This window comes from Equus quagga, chromosome 4 (assembly GCF_021613505.1).
Source record: "Equus quagga isolate Etosha38 chromosome 4, UCLA_HA_Equagga_1.0, whole genome shotgun sequence".
Classification (NCBI taxonomy): Eukaryota; Metazoa; Chordata; class Mammalia; order Perissodactyla; family Equidae; genus Equus; species Equus quagga.
Genome location: NC_060270.1, coordinates 28815488 through 28836663, shown reverse-complemented (window position 1 = coordinate 28836663; position 21176 = coordinate 28815488). Strand labels below are relative to the sequence as shown.

General features: G+C 40.2%; 1 protein-coding gene across 6 annotated transcripts in view; it reads right to left on the bottom strand.

Moving 5' to 3' along the window:
- Positions 1 to 21176, bottom strand: part of ATP13A3 (ATPase 13A3) — an 82894-nt gene that overhangs the window by 61020 nt on the left and 698 nt on the right. For 2 of the 6 annotated variants that reach the window (XM_046659216.1, XM_046659220.1), the window contains exons 1-2: positions 20247 to 20664; positions 19437 to 19464 (exon numbers count right to left, since the gene is read on the bottom strand). The gene's annotated coding sequence lies outside the window, so the exon portion shown is untranslated. Of the gene's footprint in view, positions 1 to 3284; positions 3419 to 16975; positions 17126 to 19436; positions 19465 to 20246; positions 20665 to 21176 lie in introns of those variants that run through there. The other 4 variants (XM_046659218.1, XM_046659217.1, XM_046659221.1 and 1 more) reach the window with 4 other exon arrangements.

Sequence of the window (21176 nt, the reverse complement as noted above, 5' to 3'; positions counted from 1 at the left end):
AAAGTCCTCAAGTAGAAAGATAACTCATGGAAATATGGATCTCCACAAAAGAATGAAGATCACCAGAAATGGTAACTATATGGGTAAATACACAAAACAATAGGATAAAGAATAAGGAGAAGAGGAAGTATACTTTTTGCAAGGTTTTTTGTTTTGTTTTGTTTTGTTTTAATGAGGAAGATTAGCCCTGAGCAATCATCTATGCCAATCTTCCTCTATTTTGTATGTGAGATGCCAGCACAGCATAGCTTGATGACCAGTATGTAGGTCTGCGCCCGGGATCCAAACTCACAAACTTCAGGCCACCAAAGTGGAGCAGGTGAACTTAACACTATGCCCCCGGGCCCCTCTTGCAAGGTTCTTACACTCTACTTGAAGCAGTTTAATATCACTAGAAGGAAGACTGTGTAATAAGTCAGAGATGTGTATTATAAACTCTAAAGCAATGACCAAAATAAAACAGTCATAACTAAAAAATCAATCAACCAACCAACAAAGGCTATTATACAGAACCATAAAAAGTTCAATTGACGTAACAGGAAAAGAAAGAAAAAGGAAACAAAAAAGAGATGAGACAAATAGAAAACAAACAGCAATATGGTTGATTTAAACCTGACTATATCAAAAATCATATTAAATGTAAATGGTCTAAACAGCAATTAAATGGCAGAGACTGTGGTTCTATTTGGTGGGGGAGGTGAGGAAGAGTGGCCCTGAGCCAACATGCAGGCCAATTTCCTCCACTTTGTATGTGGGACACTGCCAAAGCATGGCTTGATGAGTGCAGTGTAGGTCCACACCCAGGATCCAAACTGGTGAACCCCGGGCCGCCAAGGGGAGCATGAGAACTCAACCACTAAGCCAGACAGGTCCTGTGGTTATATTTTTAAAAAGCAAGACTACAGGTAACTATACACTGACTGTAAGAATGCAACTTACACAAGTAGGTTAAAAGTAAAAGTAAGAAAGATATACCATGCAAACACTCTGCAAAATAAAGCTAGAATGATTATTAACATCAGACAAAACAGATTCCAAAGCAAAAAATATCAACCAGGGATAAAGCCATTTCATAATGACTGGTCAATTCATAAAGATAAAATAATCCTGAACATGTATACATTTAACAGACCTTCAAAATACATGAGGCAGACACTGATGAAACCTAAAGGAGACAGAGAAATTCACAATTCTTGTTGGAGATATCATTTAAATACTGCTCTCTCAATAAGTGATAGAACAAGTAAATTTAAAAATACCAGGTAGGACACAGAAGATCTGAACAACATTATCAATCAAGAGGTCTCAGCTGATATTTGCAGAACACTCTACTCAACCAAAGCAAAATATACATTCTTTTAACATGTTAACAGAACATTTACCAAGAAAGACCATGTTCTGGAACATAAAAAGATTCATATCATACAAAGTGTGTTCTGAACACAATGGAAATAAATTAGAAATCAGTAACAGAAAGTAGGAAAGCCTTATTATATTTGAAAACAAAATAATGCAGTTCTAAAAAATTCATGAATCAAAGAAATCAACAGAGAAAATACAAAGTATTCTCAACTGAACAAAAATGAAGACATATCAAAATTTGTGGGATGCTGCTAAAACAGCCCTTAGAAAATTTGCAGCACTAAATTCCAGTATCAGAAGAGAAGAAAGGTCTCAAAATCAAGACTTCAGCTATCACCTTAAGATATTAGAAAAAGAACAGCAAATCACATCCATAGTAATCACTAAATGGAAATAACTAAATTCAGAAGAAATCAATGAAATAAAAAACAGAAAAATCAATGAAACCAAAAGTTGGTTCTTTGAGATCAATAAAATTGATCATTTCTAGTTAGACTCAAATTACCAATACCAGGAATAAGAGAGAAGACATCACTACAGATTCTCCAGGTATCAGAAGGATAATCAAGGAACTTAATTAACAACTTTACACTAATGCATCAACTTTTCTACAGGTTTGAACTTACTTCCAAACAAAATTTAAAAATTTTAAATCCTATCTTTATTGGTCAGGGGATGTCATAAGTTGGTAACTGCTAAAGCCGAGAGATAAGTACACGAGAGTATACCGAGAGATAAGTACACGAGAGTTCACTATACTAATCTTTCTACTTTTTAGTATGTAGAAATTGACTACAATAGAAAGTTGTTTAAAATAAGTAAAAGCCACCCACCTGAAGATTTTAGGAGAAGAAAATTTTCAGAAGATATTCATTCCTGGCACCAGGCCACAAATCTTGAGAACTCTGCCTCTATATAAGTCCACTGACTCAACCTATTATGTACCAGGCTTTATCCATAAACTCTTACTGCTGGGCTCTGAATGTAACTTTTGACTCTGTCTTTCATCCATTGCCCAGAAATATAGATCTACTTTCCCACTTTTGTAAATACTAATTTTTCAATGTAGAATGTATTAGCAGATAAAAGGCACACTTTCTATAATTTTAGAAAAGGAATTACTACTAAAATTCAATGTTTTCATTAAGTCCATGTACTTATAACTATTTAAAACTTTTTCCCCAAATACCTCTTGACAGAGTTCACCTTAGTCTAACATACCTATATTCTCATTTCATCTTCTACAGTTCAAAACTGCTCAGAGGAAAAAATACTCCAATTAATTATTTTTAAGTGAGTTATTAAAGACGGTGCATCAACTATAACAATGTATTTTCTACAATTCTTGACCATATTATCTCATTATTCTCTTTACGAGTACTATTTCTCTGAAATTTAGCTTACTTTTAAGGCAAAATTCTTACATCTTACCAAATTTTACCAAAGTTGAAATATTAAAAATAAATGAGTTAAATAAAAACTTGCTCTAAAAACCACCAATTACTATTCTCTTTAAACATACCTCATAGGAAATTACCCAAGAATTCATCTTTCAGACAAAGGTTTAGTAAAATCCAATGAAACCATTGTAACAGCTTACATTTAAAACACATATATTGTAAATGCATATTTAAATTTCAAAAACATACACAAAAATAGAAAGCCCTTCTGACTTTCTATGACTCCATGAAGATAAAAACCTATGTAAACATATTTGAAAATATATTGCTTACCAAGATGAAAACACATATTAAAGACTATCCTACCATATATCTAATTAGACACCTGAAGCATTAATATCACACGCCTAAAATCCATTTAACTTACAGAAATATAACTTCAGTGGTTTGCTGAAGTGCATGTGTTTTCTAATCAAGTCAATTTCTAGATCATAGAAAACAAACTAAAGAAATTTTTCTTACCAAGAGCACTATATCATCATTCTCCCAAATGCTGATATTAGCAGAGCTTTCAAAAGCTGCCTCTTAACAATAAAAATAAAATAAACCAAGCATAAAAATCCATTCAAATGAGAACCTTCTGCCAAATATTTGTTTTGGTTCTTTTTGAACTGCTTTCAAAACCATTAAGACATTAAAATTTAGGATTTTTTAATTCCCCAATTTTAAATAGGTTTTCAGAAGATATACCCTTCCGCTAACTGCTTGCCACTGGTAGAGCTCCTATTTTGTGAATAAATCACATCCAGCTAGCACACTGAAGTCCCAATTCCAAAGCGCATGCCTGAGCCTTGATGTTATCTGAAGAGCAAGAAGCTTATAGGCTATTGTGCTTAACCAAACCCTTCCTTGCATTTACAATGAACTTGATTTTTTTGTCTGAGTAAAAACAGCAGCACAGGACAAAGTGAAACTATCAGGAACAAATCTAATTCTAATTTTTGAAAGTTTACTTTTTTTTTCCACATTATATAATTACTAAGAACCATTTAAAGTATAGTCTTTAATCTAGGATAAGAGTTAGTCAGATCTCATTTCCTAAAACAAGATGAGCTGGCCTCAACAGAACAGAAATCCCCTAAGCCATCTTTGCTTCAAACCTGAGTTTCTCATGAGCTCTAACAAGAGTATTTCAATGGTCTGTGTGTGGAGGGTTTTCTTCGAGGATATTCTATGTATGCACCTCGAATTTCAAAGTAGGTAATTTCACAAGGTGATTTCAGAGAATGACCTGTAACTCAAGTAAAACTTCAAGCAATGCAATTATGAATAACACATTTTTAATTTAACTTTTTACTTCAGTATTTGCCAATTTCAGCAAGACTGAAGTAAAAAACTAAAATTAAAAATGTATTACTGAAAATTCACAAAACTAAGTAATTATAAAAGAAACCCTCAAACAATTTTTTTATGTTTGTAATACACACTTCTGGAGTTCTAAAAATTCAAACTGCCCTAAGACTTTTGGGCCACCTTGTATGGCTGAAGGACAAAGGGCATCACCCCACTTTGTTTTGTAGTTCTAGATTTTTACCCGAGAATTAAACATACCTACCCACATTAAATAAAGATTTGATAAACCCATCTTTAAGGAGCACTCAGTAAAGGGCGTTTTAAAGATCCTGAAGCACAAACAGCACAGCCAGCATCCTGACTATTATTTCGTTGTCAAATCTGCAGCATTCAAAGCAACTAAGATGACCTTCTGCAATTCAAAAGCATTTCTACCTTTACAACTGAAATAAAAAGAGCCCTAACACATAGAAAATCCTAACTCTACTCACTGAACAACCTCAATTTTAATATCGACACACAATTGTGTAAAAAGAATAAAAAAGAAAAATCTCAATCTCTCAACTACAGTAACTAAACTGTGACAAAACTTTGAGGGCAAAACTTAACACTTCAAGTCAGCTCCTAACAATAAGAATGACATAATATAATTTAATGAATACATGGAAATTTTACAAGGATCCCAGCTAAATTTTAACAAAGCTCTACTGAATACCCATTTTATCACTTCCCATCTTAAACTTTCTCTTATAATACATGCTTTTGTTTCTGTGTTTAGGCTTAAGGAAGACCATTGTATCCAATATACACCGAACCAGACTGTATTTACATTTGTGAAGTGCAGTCTTTGTATAATTTTACCTTTTTGTATGTTACAAAAATATGATAGATGTAACAAAATAAGTTATAATTAGGAAAGATAATGTAATTATCTTAGGATCAACAGTAAGAAAATTAAGTTATAACTGACCCTGCATTATAGAATACTTGCACACATTTTTATCACTTTTATTATATACATTATTTAAAGAAAGAAATCAACCCTCTTATTCAGAGAAACTCCATGTGGTAAAACTGTCATCATCAGACAAAAATGTGGCTTTGACTATTACAATCAACCATACAGTAGTTAATTAGTAAAAAATGGGAAAAGGTACCCTAAGACTGACAAATTGCATCTTTTTTTATTTTCTCTTTATAAGAAAGGAATTGTATTAAAAATCATTTACATACAACAAAATAAACAGTTTGCATTTTTTAAATATTTACTTATATGAATGACAGATTTCCTTTCATTCATGAACGCTACTTTGATCTTAAAACTTTTATACTTCCACTTAAATATTCCTCATGTATGTCACTTTTCAAAATTCCATATTCAAGGACTGAGAGTTGTGAAAGTGTTGTAAATTGCTGGATTGATTTCAAAATCTCACCACCTATTATGAAAAAGGCTGCAGCAGGCAACAGAAAATAGCGGACAGGATCACTGTGTTTAAGACCAGTCCTACAGACTGAATATTCAAAACTGGCAGAACCAAAAAGGCCTAGAAAGAAAACTGGCACCTACCCCTAAATTAATCAAAAGCCAAATATATCAATAAATTGGTGACAGTGGCTATCAGTGGTGACAGTGTGTTGGGATGGCAGGGGGGAGAAACTTTAGTACTTGCTGAATGCTTCTGCCACTTAACATGCAATACTTTAAAATAGTTGAAGAAAGAAAGGAAAGGAAGGAGGAAGGCTGAGAGTCTGTATAAACTCCTAACTCTACAACACACTGCGAGCCTTGGGTCTCAAATTGCAGGAAGCTCGAAAGCACTTCACGGTGCCCTATCAGACCAGCTCTTTGCTTGGACTTCACTCTTAAATTATTTTACCCCAGGCAAGATAAAGTAGTCATTCTGAGGGCTCCCTTTTTTTTTTTTTTAAGATTGGCACCTGAGCTAACAACTGTTGCCAATCTTTATTTTTTTCCTTTCTTTCTGCTTTTTCTCCCCAAATCCCCCCAGTACATAGTTGTATACTTTAGTTGTGGGTCCTTCTAGTTGTGGCATGTGGGACGACGCCTCAGCATGGCCTGATGAGTGGTGCCGTGTCCTTGCCCAGGACCTGAACCAGCGAAACCCTGGGCGGCCGCAGCGGAGCGTGCGAACTTAACCTCTCGGCCACGGGACCAGCCCTTGAGGGCTCCTTTGACAAGCACATTTCTACTAAGCTGCAGCTGATCATATTTATTTTTGTATCTCCTCCACAGCTTGGCTCCACTGAGGAAAAGTACTAGCCAGAGACACAGCCTAAGTACAGCAAATTTTAAACTGTTGTACCAACCTAACTCATCGGTAAGCATTAAGTGACCACATATGCCACGTTTATTATTACTACATTAGGAACAGTAGGAGATAGACAACTTTACCCGAAAACACACACAAAAGAATAACCAAATTAAAAGAACAGAGAACTCAAGAGTCAGTTTTAACTTGTCCTTAAATGACAATTAATTCAACATGAACTATTTTGCAAGTTCCTTCAGCTGTTCTGGTTTCAACTTCTTCTCCACTAAAATGAGGCAGTTGTAATAATTCATATGAAACATTCCACCCATGAAAGTCTTTGACCTACAAAAATACTACCTTGCTTGTAGCCTGCTGCTGTACTCTTTCACCACTAAGCGGCGTTCCAACATTAGCAAGGGAAGAGGCTGGCAGTTTCACAAGCCTTGATAGAGCAGCTGCTGATCAAGAGTGACGAAAGATGAGAAGTTATATATAAGATTTTACTTTTGTACCTCCAGAGATACTAACACGGGAAAGTAATAGTTGCCTATACAATTGTCTCTGTTTCATGTGTCTCAATGGAAAAATATCACATGCAAAAAAAACCACAAAACAAAAGATAATGGGGAGGGGATAAGGCAGGCATATTATTACTCCCTTTATAAAGATTACTCCCAAAATCACAATTGTGTGAAAGTAGAATTTAGGGATCTAACAATGTCGTGGAGCAGGGGAGGGGAGAACAGTAACAGTTAAAGAGCATGCGAACCTATTAGAGAACAAGCTGAGGTAAAGTGTAAGATTATGTACTTAAACATTACTTACCCATTAAACTGGCCAAAACAAAAGACAAGGAGCAACTCCTACACACCACTGTTAAGAGTGAATCTGCACCACCTTTTTGGAAAACCAACTGACAGTATACTAAAGTTTGAAACCCCCACATACTGTGATCAAACAATCCCGATTAGAAATCCATGTCATATGTACCTGTACATGAATGTTACTATTAACGGTTTCTTCCCATTCGTCCGTATTGTTAGACTTAAGAAATTTAGAATAAAAATGCTGTGTTTTAATTTGGGAGTGAGAGTGGGTACTTACAGGCAAAAAAACCTAACGGAAACAAGTAAGAGTATTTTAAAACAATCACAAAAGATATTGTGTGACATGGGCATTTAACAATAGGAATTGACAGATCAGAGTTCTAATTAACAGCTTGCATAAACAAGTCAAATTGACAAGTGAGCCTAAAACTCCAAACTAAAAGTTACACTTTTAAGCTCAGAGGCAAAGTAAGGGGTTTGTTAAGTAATATATAAATGAATGTTTCTTCCATTTTAATGCAAATTAGTGACTATTTCTTCTAAACTGTAATGCTGTTAAATCAAATCCCCAATAACTTGTTTTGTTATTTCAATCAGTAATTTAAAAGATGTTCTATGAAATCTAAACACTCCTGAATTCTGACTCATATTTTCCACATTTTAGCAGAGCTAAACTCGGGGTGCAGGTAGGATGAAACCTCACTGTTGCAAATGGTAGGTGACTGTCGTGATGTGGTGGTCACTGCAGGCACATGCTCAAAGCTGGTCTCAACTGGTCATAGGACTGTCATTTCAGTTGAGTCAAGTGCATAGTTGGTAGTACGAGGTGAGTTTTAAATTGTTGATTAAAAGCACTCAAAAAGATTACACTGTAGCTCCACGTTGAAACAAAAAGTAATAGTGTGCACAGAAAGGTTCCAAAATAGAGCAGCAAAGTGCAGAGGACGAGCTAGGATAAGAACCGGGTTGGAGCGGGGGGAGAATGCAGAAGGAAAAAAGAGAAAAACAGAAGAAAACCTTCCAGAGAATGAGATTTTTAAGTCTTCAGTATGTTAAAGACTTACACATAGACCCCAGAAATCTTCATTTTTCTCGTTAACAGCAAATCCAAAAATAATTTTTCTTCATTTACTCAACATGGTTCAGTTCAAGATTATTGCATTACATTTACAAGAAAGCAAAATTAGTTTTATTCATGATCTATACTACAGTATGGTTCACATTTCATTCTTGCAGACATTATGAAGACTCAGCCAAAAACCAACACAAAATCTCTAAGAAACTATTCTGCATAGAAAGTACCATCCGGCAAGTCTACAATTACAACTGATAGGCACTTGATCAGCTTTTTAAAATTACATCAATTTGTCTTTTTCCGCTTTACTCCTTTTTCCCAATTTGAAACTTACCCATGTTGACTCAGCATAGAAAGGAAGTACAAAGCCTTTAACATCTGCATTCAACAAATATTTCAAAAAGACAGCACTGTAAACTGCTTGTGAAGAGGATAATGGCCTTACTCATGGTACAGTCATCATAGAAATCTGAACTTTCTCATTTCCTATGGTCATTCTGTAATCCACTATTCAGGATTTCTTTTTAAAAAGTCAACGTATTTGGGAACTGTGCCAACCACAATAATAATACCAATCAGAAAAATTGACATTTGTAGAGGCATTTTTAGTTTACAAAACACTTTTACAGGCATTATCTACATTACTTACCATTTTTCAATCAATATTATCTTTTAAAAAAAAGAAAAAAATAACCTTCAGTTAGCCAAGATTAACACTTTTCACTTTGCCTAGAAAGGCAAGCATGGGGTGACTTTATATCAAAAAGGCTTACCAACAAATTTAAGAATGACATGCAGATTGCACCATCTTTCAAGGGTCTATTTTTCAAAAATTCATTTGAAAGCCAAATGTACTTGAAATACATTCTTTCATAAGGAAAATAGTGACTAGGTTCCCAAAATGGCCCACAAAGGACCTTTCTACCTCCCACAGTTCTGCTGAACTGTACTTCACATTATGCTAGCCTGGGTGGTGGGGCAGGTAGCCAGGTTAACAAGCTTCTACTTCCTCTGCCCACTTCTTAATTATTAATATTCCCCAAGTCTCTGCTTCCTCTGCCCATTTCTTAGTTATTACTATTCTCCGGCTTCTCTCTTTGTAAGAACATCACCAAGGGCCAAGGGTGGCACTCCTGGCCCCTCTGTCTACAGTGGCAACCACCAGTCAGTATTTTCAGTGCTGATCTCTCACAGGTTCCAGACCCACGGATTCAAACATCTCCTATACATGTTTGCAGACAACTAAAATTCAATAGGTACATTTTATCTTTCTTCCAAAATGAATATGATTTGCCTAAAAAGCCATAGGAATCTGGAAGTCATCCTAGGCTCCATGCTGTCACACGTCTTCTATATAAAACTGGGCACTAAGTCTGCCCGCTTCTACCTCTCTCAGATTCACCTCACCATGCCCCGTCTCCCTTGGCATTGCCTCAACTCAGGTCTGTATCCCCTCTCTAGTCTCCCTCATTCAAATCAATATACAAATCACACATGATCATCTCTCTCTCTGCTTAAAATTTCAATAGCTTCCTATTGTCTGCAGCAGCATTTCCCAAACTGGTAAAAGAGTCCCTCCAAAATAAAATTTTAAGGAAGGCATCCCTTGCTCCTATAAATTGAAGAAAAATACTGGATTAAACAAAGGTGAGCAGTCCTTTCACTAGCAAGACTTTGAAAAGTCTTACAATGCACAACACTATGTGTTTCCCTACAGCGGGGAATTGAGGTAGAAGAGAGGCCCAGCTGGGCTCCAAGGACAAAGGCACAATTGACCAGAAGACGTAAAGTCCTTCAGAACCTGACCTTGCCTAGCTGTCAACACCATCTGTCGTCCACCAATGGTTATGATTCACCCCTTACCAACTTTACATCCCACCAACACAGAACAAAATTTGCAGGTCGTCAAAGAGCCCTACTGTTTCCTGACTCCATTCCTTTATTATATGTTGTTCCTTCTGCCAAGAATGCCCTTCCCTAACTTAGTCTGGCTGAAGAGCTGCTACTAGTCCTGCCAGACCCTAGCAAAGCATCTTCTCTACTAAGCTTTGATTGTCCCTTTCACCTCCCAGCAGAGGAGTTCTCCCGCCTTTGCCCCTCCTCTGTCCGTATCAGAGCGCTTGTCCCCCAATATTGGACTTACAAACTAAAAACCTTAAAGGTTGGGAAACAGGCCAGCATCCAGAAATGGAGCTGAATAAATGAGACAGGGAAAGACGGGGGGGGGGTGTGAGGAAGAGGTAAAATCTTTCCTCTTTTCCTGTGCAAAAGCTCCCACATCTCACCCCTATGCCCCTTTCCTGACACGCCCAATACCCTCTCTCCAGGATCCTTAGTGACCTCACGTAACCCTATACAACCCCCACCACAGCACTATGCTCTTCAGTATCAACTGCTTCCTCTTCCTCTTAATCAAGGGTCTTTCTGTTCAGAAGTTAATACATAAATGAGTTATAGCTTCTCAAAGCTGATAAATCTCTAAGCAACAAAATTTTAAAAAAAGAAGTATGGAGGAGATGTGGGGAGCAGGCACTGCAGATCTACCACCCAGAGAGGCTGGTCCCTCTAAGTTGGAGATTCTTCCTGACTGCCTTACATGAAGAGGTCCCACTTCTTCACTTCATCCACTCCTGCACAGGAGCAGCAGTGGGCACCACTGACAGAGAGAGATGGAGCTGATGCTCCCGCAATCCTATGAATCGCCCATTCTTCCTGGACTGAAAAGCTTTGTTTATCTGTTTTAGAGACCATTTACGGTCAATTTTTCATTATTATGGACAGACAGTCTCACCAACATGTTCACCAATGAACTTAAAACAGTGCCTGTATCCTAGCCAAGCAGTATCTTGAAATCTAACCCCAGACTGTTGCTTTATTTAAGAAAAGGCAAATTAATCAAGAAAACCAAGATGTTGCCCAAGTATCCTAATATTTCAAAATAAACCTGTAAATATTAAATTAGGATTCTAACAAGAATCATTATGGTTTATCACCATTTCTGATTTCACAAAAAGTCATTTGTTTGAATATCATTATCTACATGTGCCAAAGGCCAAAGATTACAAAGACAAAATTTCTCACCTCAAGGAGCCAAGTCTAGCGGGCTAGAGAGTAAGTAAGCAAATACACATCACACAAATGGCTGAGTACTGCAATCAAGCAGGTAGCATGGGAGCTACGGCAGCAGGGAGAGGAGCAGGGGAGGGGGAGGAGGGCAAAGGACGGAGAAGACTTCAGAGAAGAACTGTCCTTGACCTAAGACCTGAAGGGTGTGAAATCCATCACAAACAAGCAGTAAAAAGAGGGGAAATAACAGAGGGATGGAATCCAAACAAAGAAATTACCATAAGCAAAAGTACTAAGGTGAGAAATCCTAGAAAAGGTCACGAATACAAGTTACTCAAACTGGCTGGAGCAAAGGGTGGTCTCTGGGGAATGGCTGGAAATGGAGCTTAAAAAGATGGACAGGATCAGATTTTGATGAAGGGGCTTGATTGACATATTAAAGATATGGATTAACTTGTACATGATGGAGTTTCTGAAAACTTTTCAGCTGAAGTGTGACCCAAGGCTACATCAAAGGGTCACATTCCCAAAGGATACAATGTGAACAGTGTCCTCTGGACTTGGGCAATGCAGCAGCACTGGGTTCACCTGCCACACTGTTCACCTCTAAGACGGCAGAACTCATTCATCAACGTACACCCAGCACCTAGCCCTGTGCCCGGCACACACAGGAACCAAAAAAAGTACTGAATAGTTAAATGAGCTAACATAATCCTGAGGGCATAACCAAGAGGCCCTAACCAAGCCTCCTTCCTTACTGCCTATAAATCACATCTCATGCATGACAATAATTGGTAGACGCCACGACTTTTCAGGGAGCACAAGGAAGGGTTATTCACTATGGGCTGCATCAGAGACGAGAAAGGATTGAGGGGAAAGACACATTAAGATGCTTCTGAAACTGACTAGATTAAACCATTTATTCTATTCCTCTTCTCACCAAAAACTGAAGAGAAAACAACCATGGCTTAGCTCAAAATTACTCACCAACTAACTCTAAGGCAGTGATAACTATAAAAAGTATATTTTCACATCAAAAGGACTTGTGAAATAAAAATCTACTTAAGAATTGGCTGGGTTAGTCCAGTCTTTCAAATAATTAAGTGCTCCAAACAAAATTAAGCTACTTGCCTGTAGTACTTTAAATTTTACTTAGTAAACTGAATTATATTATTATAATTGGCAAAATTCTTTCTTTGATGCTTGGGAAAATAATAAGGAGAAAAATTCTTAAGAGAAATGTTAGGAATCATGAACAAAAATAAATTATAAACGAGCTTAGAAAACTGATGGCTTAAGAAGCAAAGGTATAATCTAGAGCTGGAAGAAAAACCTCTGGAGTATGAAGAGCTCGTGGCTCATATTAAAGAAATCAGTCCAAAGGCCACAGAAGGAAAATAAAATTTCAAGTCTTCTTTCTAAAGAAAAGATGTAGACAAATTTCACTAATCAGTATTTCTAAATGAAAACAAGGTACGTAAAAACACAATTAAACATATTTTTTAATTTTATAAGGTGGCCAGGGAGAAAACCAACAAGTAATAACATAGAGTATGTGGGGAAAAAAAGAAACCACATACATACCCAGAGACACAAAGAAAAGACAAAAATATACATAAAATGTACATTAGAGATACATGAGATTAACACCTTGAGGTTTTTAGGATGTTATTACCAAAGATGAAAAATCGGGGTATTTTTGTTATGAAGAGCCTGCATATAATACTATGCCATTACCACCTGCTGCCCCACTTTAAAAAAGAGCAGTCCTCAGTCACGGCCCCCCACACACACTCACGCCACACTCTCATGACACTCACTCAACCACTCCCTCACTCACCCACACACACGACTTGTTTTGAATATGTTACCTGCTATTAAACTAAAAAATAATAGTAAGTTCCCATTTACTCTTGCCCTCACAATTCCCTAAGGCAGGTTTTATTACCTCCATTCGGCAAAAGAAAAAACTGAAAAAGGTTAAATGACTTGACCCAGACCACATAGCTGGTAAGTGATAAGGCTGGAATTCAAAACCACTCTGTCCACGGCTCTGAAGCACACGTTTTAAGCAATCCGCTATGCCCTCTCCCAGGGCGTGACTGTTAAATCTTTAGCAACCATAACGTTTTTTAAAGACTGATATTTTCTTACTGTGCTATCCACAGAGTGACGTTTAAGTTTAGATACTTTCAGTTTCATGGAAACCCACTTATACAGTTCTTTTAAAATAACGCAGATCTTGCTAGAAGTAAGGAAGACATTAACTACTAACACTGACAAGTCGCTGAGTTATCTACTCAGAATTTTACAAAGTACCAACAGTCTTCCAATATTCCCAACTTTATTACTCAGCCCTTTAATTATGCTAGTTCTTCATGTGGTACAAACACCCAGTACAACCTAAGAAGACAGCAGATTTTAATAAATATCTAATTTCTCTCTCCATTATTCACACTGTGGAGTCACACCATATAAGCATTTAATTACACTCATTCAACTATCTGTGCCGCAAGAAAAAAAGAAAAACAATAGAGAAAAATATTTCAAATAATGGGGGCAAGAAGCCTGCCTTCATATCCTTGTGTCAGCGGGAGAATGCCGTGGGGACTATGAATCTGCCGTCCTCGGTCAATCTGAAGTCCCATTCACCTGTCAAAAGGGACCTCATATACCCAATTATGATCCCAGCTCACCAAAAATGTAACCCATCCTAATAGCTGGAGGAAACACTGGCTGTTGGAACTGAAAGACAATGTCAGTTAACCAATTTTCAAACTTGTGCCTTCCTAAAGGACTTTTTCAAGAGTAATTTTGACTACATAAGATTTTTACTGTAAATGAGAATTTAGACCCAAAGCCCCCAAATAAAAGGTGATTTCACTTTTTTCAGCTCGTTAGATCTGAAAGAATTAGGAACCAAAACACTCATCTTTTATATCAAAATAAGTTAACATTATTTTTCATCCTATTTCACAAATGGGAAAAAAACAGAGCAAGAGGGATGCTGTAAAGAAGCCACGCTAGACAGTTATGTGGAACTATTCCATGACTTATTTTAAAATAAGCTAAAAATGTAATCGAAGTCTGTCAAGTAATCAAAAGCAACCCTTAAAAGCTGGTTCTCAGTAGGAAAAAACACCCACCACACTGAGTTTTGACATGTGCCATTACTACAGGGTACAAAAGAAAAGGCAAGAGTGGAACGAATACCCAGCAAGATGAAGCTTCCAAGGCCAGACCCCTCACTAGCGTGTCATCACTCACCACTCCAGACACAAGGCTCCTTTCCTACAAAAAGATGGGACTAGTCTATGGCCCATCAATGACCATCTAGCATCATTATTTTCCAATCTCAATGTCCAACTCACAAATTCCTTTTGGAAGAAGATAAGAAAAACTAAATAAAAAAGGAGTCAATCAATCCAGCTTGCTATCACTGCGGTAGAACTCTCTCTTGTATCAACACTCAACAGTTATACATATTTTTATTCAAAATTTCTGAGAGATTTTACAGACAGCAGCCAGTTCCAAATCATGTAATCAGGAAATCTACAGTTAACTCATTTTTCCCAGAAATTAATTTCTTACCTAACCTAGTATCTAAGTGTCAAAAGATCATTTAAAAGCAAGATCCACAGGGAGTGAGTCAACAAAAGAAAGAAACAAATTTTGATTAAGCTATTAATTTCTCTACTCTCAAAATTTGACAATCATCAGAAGTTAAGTAAGACTAACAATTATTTCCTTGCTTCTGGCATGTTTCCTGGACTAGTTAAGTGAGTTACTTACAGAAATGGTTTTGATGACTACACATTTACTCTCTCCAAAGGCCAGTTAGCTTCATTTCACACACACTATGTTCCAAAACCAAAGACTAACTCCCCTCAGCTATCTCTTGGATCCAGATTTGACCAGATGAGCTTTAGGGCCCAAGCAGACCAAATTCCAACATTTGTTCCAGTGATCTATCAGGTAGATGTCAGACACCAGGTTATCTTCTTTCAGCATACCGCTGTGAATTGTTTTAAGAGTTTTAAGAATGTTATCTTGAATAAGTGATAAGCTGCTAACTCCTATTCAACCTATGGTCCATTCTCAAGGTCTCTCACTTGTACTTACATAGTTAGTTTACATTACCAAGTATACCAGTGAACAGAATCCGGCTTTAGATAAACCAAGTAACCAAGAGCTTTTGAAATTCTAATTCTGTCTTCCAAGATTTTAAAAATTACAATCTCCTCATAGTCATTCACAAGTATAAAGTTATTATTTCCATCGTCTCCCAGACCACTGGGAGAAAATATAGGATAAAGACAAAGTTTCACAGGATGTCCCCATATCACTGATCACAGCCCATCTCCTGGGACTGCTACTAATCTTAGGAATAAACTATATTCACATTTAAAACCTTATACTCACAGTGGCTACAAAACCCCCATGCTCTACAAGCACAGCTTGATTCAGTACATGAAAGGGAAGGGGAAGGAAATATTTATTACACGCCAGGAAGAGTACCACTTTCTTTACATATGTTCTTAGCTAAGTATTAGTATTCTTTGTTAATGAAAAAAAAAAAGATGATGATGATGAGTAGGGAGGTTAAACAACTTACAGTACAAGAGACCTGGAAGACAGCCAGAATCCTAGCTCTGTTACTGTTTGTGACAAGAGGTTTCTATTTCTAGGTTTACCACATTAGCTGAATGTGACTTTGACCACTTAACATCTCTGAACCTCAGTTTTCTCATCTGTAAAATGGGGTTTAAATGAGATAATTCACGTCAAGGGTTTAATTCAAAGTCTAGTATACAGTAAGCTTACTCAGTAACTATTAGCAACGGTCAAAGTGAAACAGTTAGTTAAGAAAGTCAGAAATGATTCCCAAGTCCATGTTTTTTCTAATACAATATGCCATAACTGCCAACACACACTTATTATCCACGTAAGAATCCATACTTGAAATATGACATAGATGGAAAACGTATTACCAAAATGAGATAACTATTAAGGGCTAACTAAACCAACAGAAGTATTTTAGCTCTAATATCTAATAAGCAGAACCAAGTAGAAAACTCATCAGACGGAACTGTTTAGACATTCAGACTTATATAGCTTTGTTCTAACTACTATGAAACTATTTTTCTACCTGCGGTATTGGCCCCTCCCTCCTGCCCATTTCTCTGCCAACTGCTGGGCCTAAACTGCAGTTTAACGGCTTTTTCCACCCTTGCTTTTACTATTATCAGAAATAATAAGAGAACAGATGCTAGCAGCTCCACCATCAACTTTCTCCCAGAGGCCCCCTCATGCCTTGGCAGCTTGCACTCCAGCAATGGCTGTCCCTCCTGGTCCTCCCTGACCCTATTCAGCCCCAATGGCTCCTGATCTTCTTTTTCCATCACCTATCAGGGTCTTTTCAAGCCACACCAGCTCACTTGATAAGGGTACAGGGCTGGGACCAGGCCAATCCAACTCCTGGTGAAGCTGGGGAACAGTGGGCTGACAGGGCCCCAAGGGAAAAGGAAGTGGCCCTGGTTCCACCCACGGCACCCCAGCATCCTGCCTCAACCGCCCTGCTCCCACAGCTGCTGCGTGATGAGTGCTATCACTTACTGTACTCTTTCCAGGGTCTGAGATGGTGCCAGGGGCCCTGGGGTCCCAGCTGGATGATGAGAAGGTGTGCTTGAGTACTACTATGAGGTGCAGAGGAGATGGAAACGGAAGGTGGTTTCCTTTGTGGTTCCCAAACTTTAGGCTAGGACCCAGGTGCGATATTGAGATTTCCGTGTTAAAGAGAAACCACAGGCCCAAAATGGCGTCACTTGCGCTAAAGCCCACGATACCAAACCTAGATTCAATACCTGACCTAACTGCAGTTTTGACCTTCCCAAGAAATGCAATCTTAATCAACCAGTCTGGAATTTTCTGGTCAGTACCAATGAGGTAATCTGGCACGTGGAGCCTCTCCATCTCACACAGAAGCAGAAATTTGCATGATAAAACCTTTGCATTCTCTTCCCCCCAAAGAGAAGATGTCCTGGCCCGAGATAATCCTTTCTTTCCTTTTGCTAATAATTTCCTTGCCCCACTCTTCTTCCTATAAAAACCTTCCACTTTCTATTAACTCCTCCCAGTATTTCTCTATTTGCTGGATGGGATGCTGCCCAATTCATGAATTGCTTAATAAAACCAATTAGATCTTTAAATTTACTCAGTTGGATTTTGCTTTTTAACATAAGAAATATATACTTGGTCATTCAGACGACCAAAAGATATCTCTCATATATATTTGGTCTTCATTCAGTTCCCGGCTCACAGCTCCCAAAACCCTAGGAGTTTCCTAAGTGTCGACAGTGATAAAGGTATCTTTTGTTATGTGAATGAGGAAGCACCTAAGGACCGGGGCTGGTTGCCAGGAGAACCAACCATGTGATTAGAGGGTTGGAATTTTCAGTCCCACTGCCTGTCCCCCAACTCTGTGAAGGGAAGAGGGGTTGAATCAATCATGCCTATGTAATGAAGCCTCCATAAAAACCCAAAAGGAGAGGGTTCGGAAAGCTTCCGGGTTGGTGAACTTGTGGCGCACCTGGAGAGAGCGAGCATGGAAGCTCCAAGCCCTTTCCCCATACCGTGCCCTACGCATCTCTTCCACCTGGCTGTTCCTGAGTTATAGCCTTTTATAATAAACAGGTGACCCAATAAGTAAAATGCTGCTCTGAGTTCTGTGCACTGCTCTAGCAAATTAACAGAAACTGAGAAGGGTGTCCTGGTCACTTCTGACCAGAAGTACAGGTAACAAACTGGACTTGTGACTGGTGCCTTAAGTCCAAAGAGGAGGTCATGGGAACTTCCAATTTGCAGCCAGTCAGTTAGAAGCACAGGTACCAGCCTGGGCTTTTCACTGGTGTTGGAAAGTCAGGGGGGCATTTGTAGGGGGTCCTGTAGGAATGAACGCTTAACTGGTGGTATCTGACGAACTCTCTGGGTAGATAGTTTCAGAACTGAGTTGAATTCTAGGACACCTTGCTGGTGTCCAAAAATTCCTTGTTGTACGTGCGGGAACCTCCCCCACCAGCCGGACGCTGAAACTGAGTCTCAGAACACTCAAAGACTACCTATGTATGAATTTATCCTATTTATCTCAAATCAGTTGTGAATTAAAATTTTAATGACCAGACGTACTCCAAATAAAGCTTCCTGGCTGGCCTGGACAAAGGCCTGGCCTCCTACTACATAATTTGAACTCTGCCTTAAAGTGTAGCCTCCATCAACTTGTTTTCAAAATAAACTGCTACTTAATATTTTTTTTTGTAACTGTACTCCTCATAAATTGAGGCAACCAAACAGCATCATCACTTTTCCTACCCAATCCCCTGACCAAAAACAAGATTTGCTGTTCTACTGATGTTCAAAAATCTCACTTAACTGTCTCACCCTCACCAGATCTAACAGTGGAAAATGAAAAAAAAAAAACAAGGATAGTAGCAAAAGTAAACTGCCATAACAACAATCAATAATCAGCTTACTATTTCAAACAACTTCCAGGAACTGATTTGCCTTTAAAAAGGGTTGCACAATGAGAATGGGATGCCCACATAAATTTATTTTGGCAACCATGGCCTATTCAGCAAATCGACAATCTTCCTAGGAAAAGAATGCCACATATATTCCAGCGAAACAAAGTTAATACACGAACTTTGGTAGAGAGGCTGAGTTCTGGCCAAAGGAAGAGGATTTTTAACTAGGTAACTGCCCTTCAAAAGACAATCAAAACAGAATATCCTCACTTTAGCAACAAAGCCTCTAGAAGACAGCGTTCATTTTGCAATAATCTTTAACGTTCCTGCATTTCTTAGATTTTTAAGAAATTCTAACTTCCTGACTCATGAATCTAAAATAGTCATTCCATCTACAAATGTTCTACTCATTTAGTTCAGAATCATGTGTAGGAAACACAGGTTTCTGTTTCTAGGTTTAAGACTTCATATTCATTCATTTTGCACTAATATAACCACTAAATACAGCTCCAAGACACTGACGATTAAAAGTAGTTAATTATGTGAGTGATTCATACCTCCTATGTCCAGATGTTTCTGTCAGATCTATGGGAAGAAGAAACGATAAACACCTGTCACAAACGCTTTCCAAACTGGGAAGACCCGAACTGAGTTACTGTCAATCCCCAACCTGAGTCCCTCGCCATCCCTCCCCTCGAAAAAAAGAGGTCAGACATCCACCTAACTTTGCGAAGAGAAAAGGGAGGAGGAAAGGCCCTAAAAAACGTGGCCACGCAAGTACTGGAGGAGAGGGCCCTGGGTTTTTCTAGTCCTCACCACCAGATTCAGAGCGAGAGCCCTTAGGCAAGTCAGAAGTCACTTTTCCTCTCTGGGCCTCACTTAAGTTTATCTAAAATGCAGTGACTGGCAAGGAGCTCTACGACTCCGCGTCTAAGGACGAACTCGAGATTCCCTCAGTCAGCATCCGCAGAAAGCCATCAAGCGCCCAGCCAATGCCCCCACCTTCGACCACACCATCTCCCGACTGCCTAAAAGGGCTGGACCACCACCCCACTCCCAAGCCCCAACACATACTCGCCCTCCACGCCAAGCAGCGTGTCCAAACCAGGCCTTCACACCCACAACATGGATCCCTCCTAGCCTCACCTGTCCCAGACAGATATTCCGCGGTCCGCGCGCTCCCCTCCCCATCCCACCCCCCATACACCTTCCCCGAGAAGGGTTGCCCGATTCCGGCCCGAGGAGGCCGCCTATAAGCTCACCTGGTACCCGCCACCCCTGACACCACCATTCACCTCCTCCGACCTACCCCATCATCATCATCATCACCACCACCACCACCACCACCCGCTCCACGCCCCGCTCACCCTGCCTGCTGGCGCCCTGGGAAAGCTGGGGCCGCTCTTCGGCGGCCTCCCGGCCGGAGCAGCCGAGGGGCAGCGGGGGGCCGGGGCCGGGGCCCGCCGCTGTCGCCGCCGCCGCGCCTCGCGTCAGCCCAGCCCCATCGCCCTCGGCCGGCGCCGGCGGCCGCGGGTCGCTCGGGCTCGAGACGCCGCCGCCACCGCACGCTGCGGCTGGGGGTGAGGCGAGGGAGGCGCCGCGGCGGGGCCGGGCCGAGCCGGGCGCAGGGCCGTCCGCGCCCTCCTCCTCTGCGCCCGCAGCGGCGGCGTGCAGCCGGGGCGGGCGAGAACAAGGAGGGAGGCGAGGGGGAGGCGGCAGGGGAGGGGGGCGGGCTGCACTCCGAAACGGCCTCCCGCCCCCAGCGACGGAGCGAACCCCCCTCCCCTCGGCGGCGGCGCCGGGCTCACGCTGCGGGGAAAGCCGGCGGGCGGGCGGGCGAGCGGAGAGCGCGCGCGCGGCGAGCTCGGGACTCCCGCGCCGGATGTGAGGTCACGTGATGGCCTCATCCCAGCGCCGAGGGCGGAGGGGCGCAGAGGGGACGTCAAGAGGGGCGGGACCAGACGGAGGGGGCGGGGCGGGGCGCAGGCCCCGCCACCCCCTCGCCGTTAGCCCCCCAGGCGGGCGAAGACCAGAAAGGGTAAGGAGGGCGCCCCAAAAGAGCTGGGTGTTGGCGGGAAGAGGGTTGCTAATGGAGGATGCCTTTTTTGGCAGGAGGAGGTGGAATTCGCCACTCTGGCCGTGCAAAGACACGATCATAGTCCAAATCCCCATTTTACGAACGGGGAAACTGAGGCCCAGGGAGGGTCTAGACTAGACTTGCGCAGAGTCTGATGGAGAGAAAGCCAGATACTGGCTCCCAATCCAGGTCTCTCGTTTCTTAACAGCACCCTCCCCAC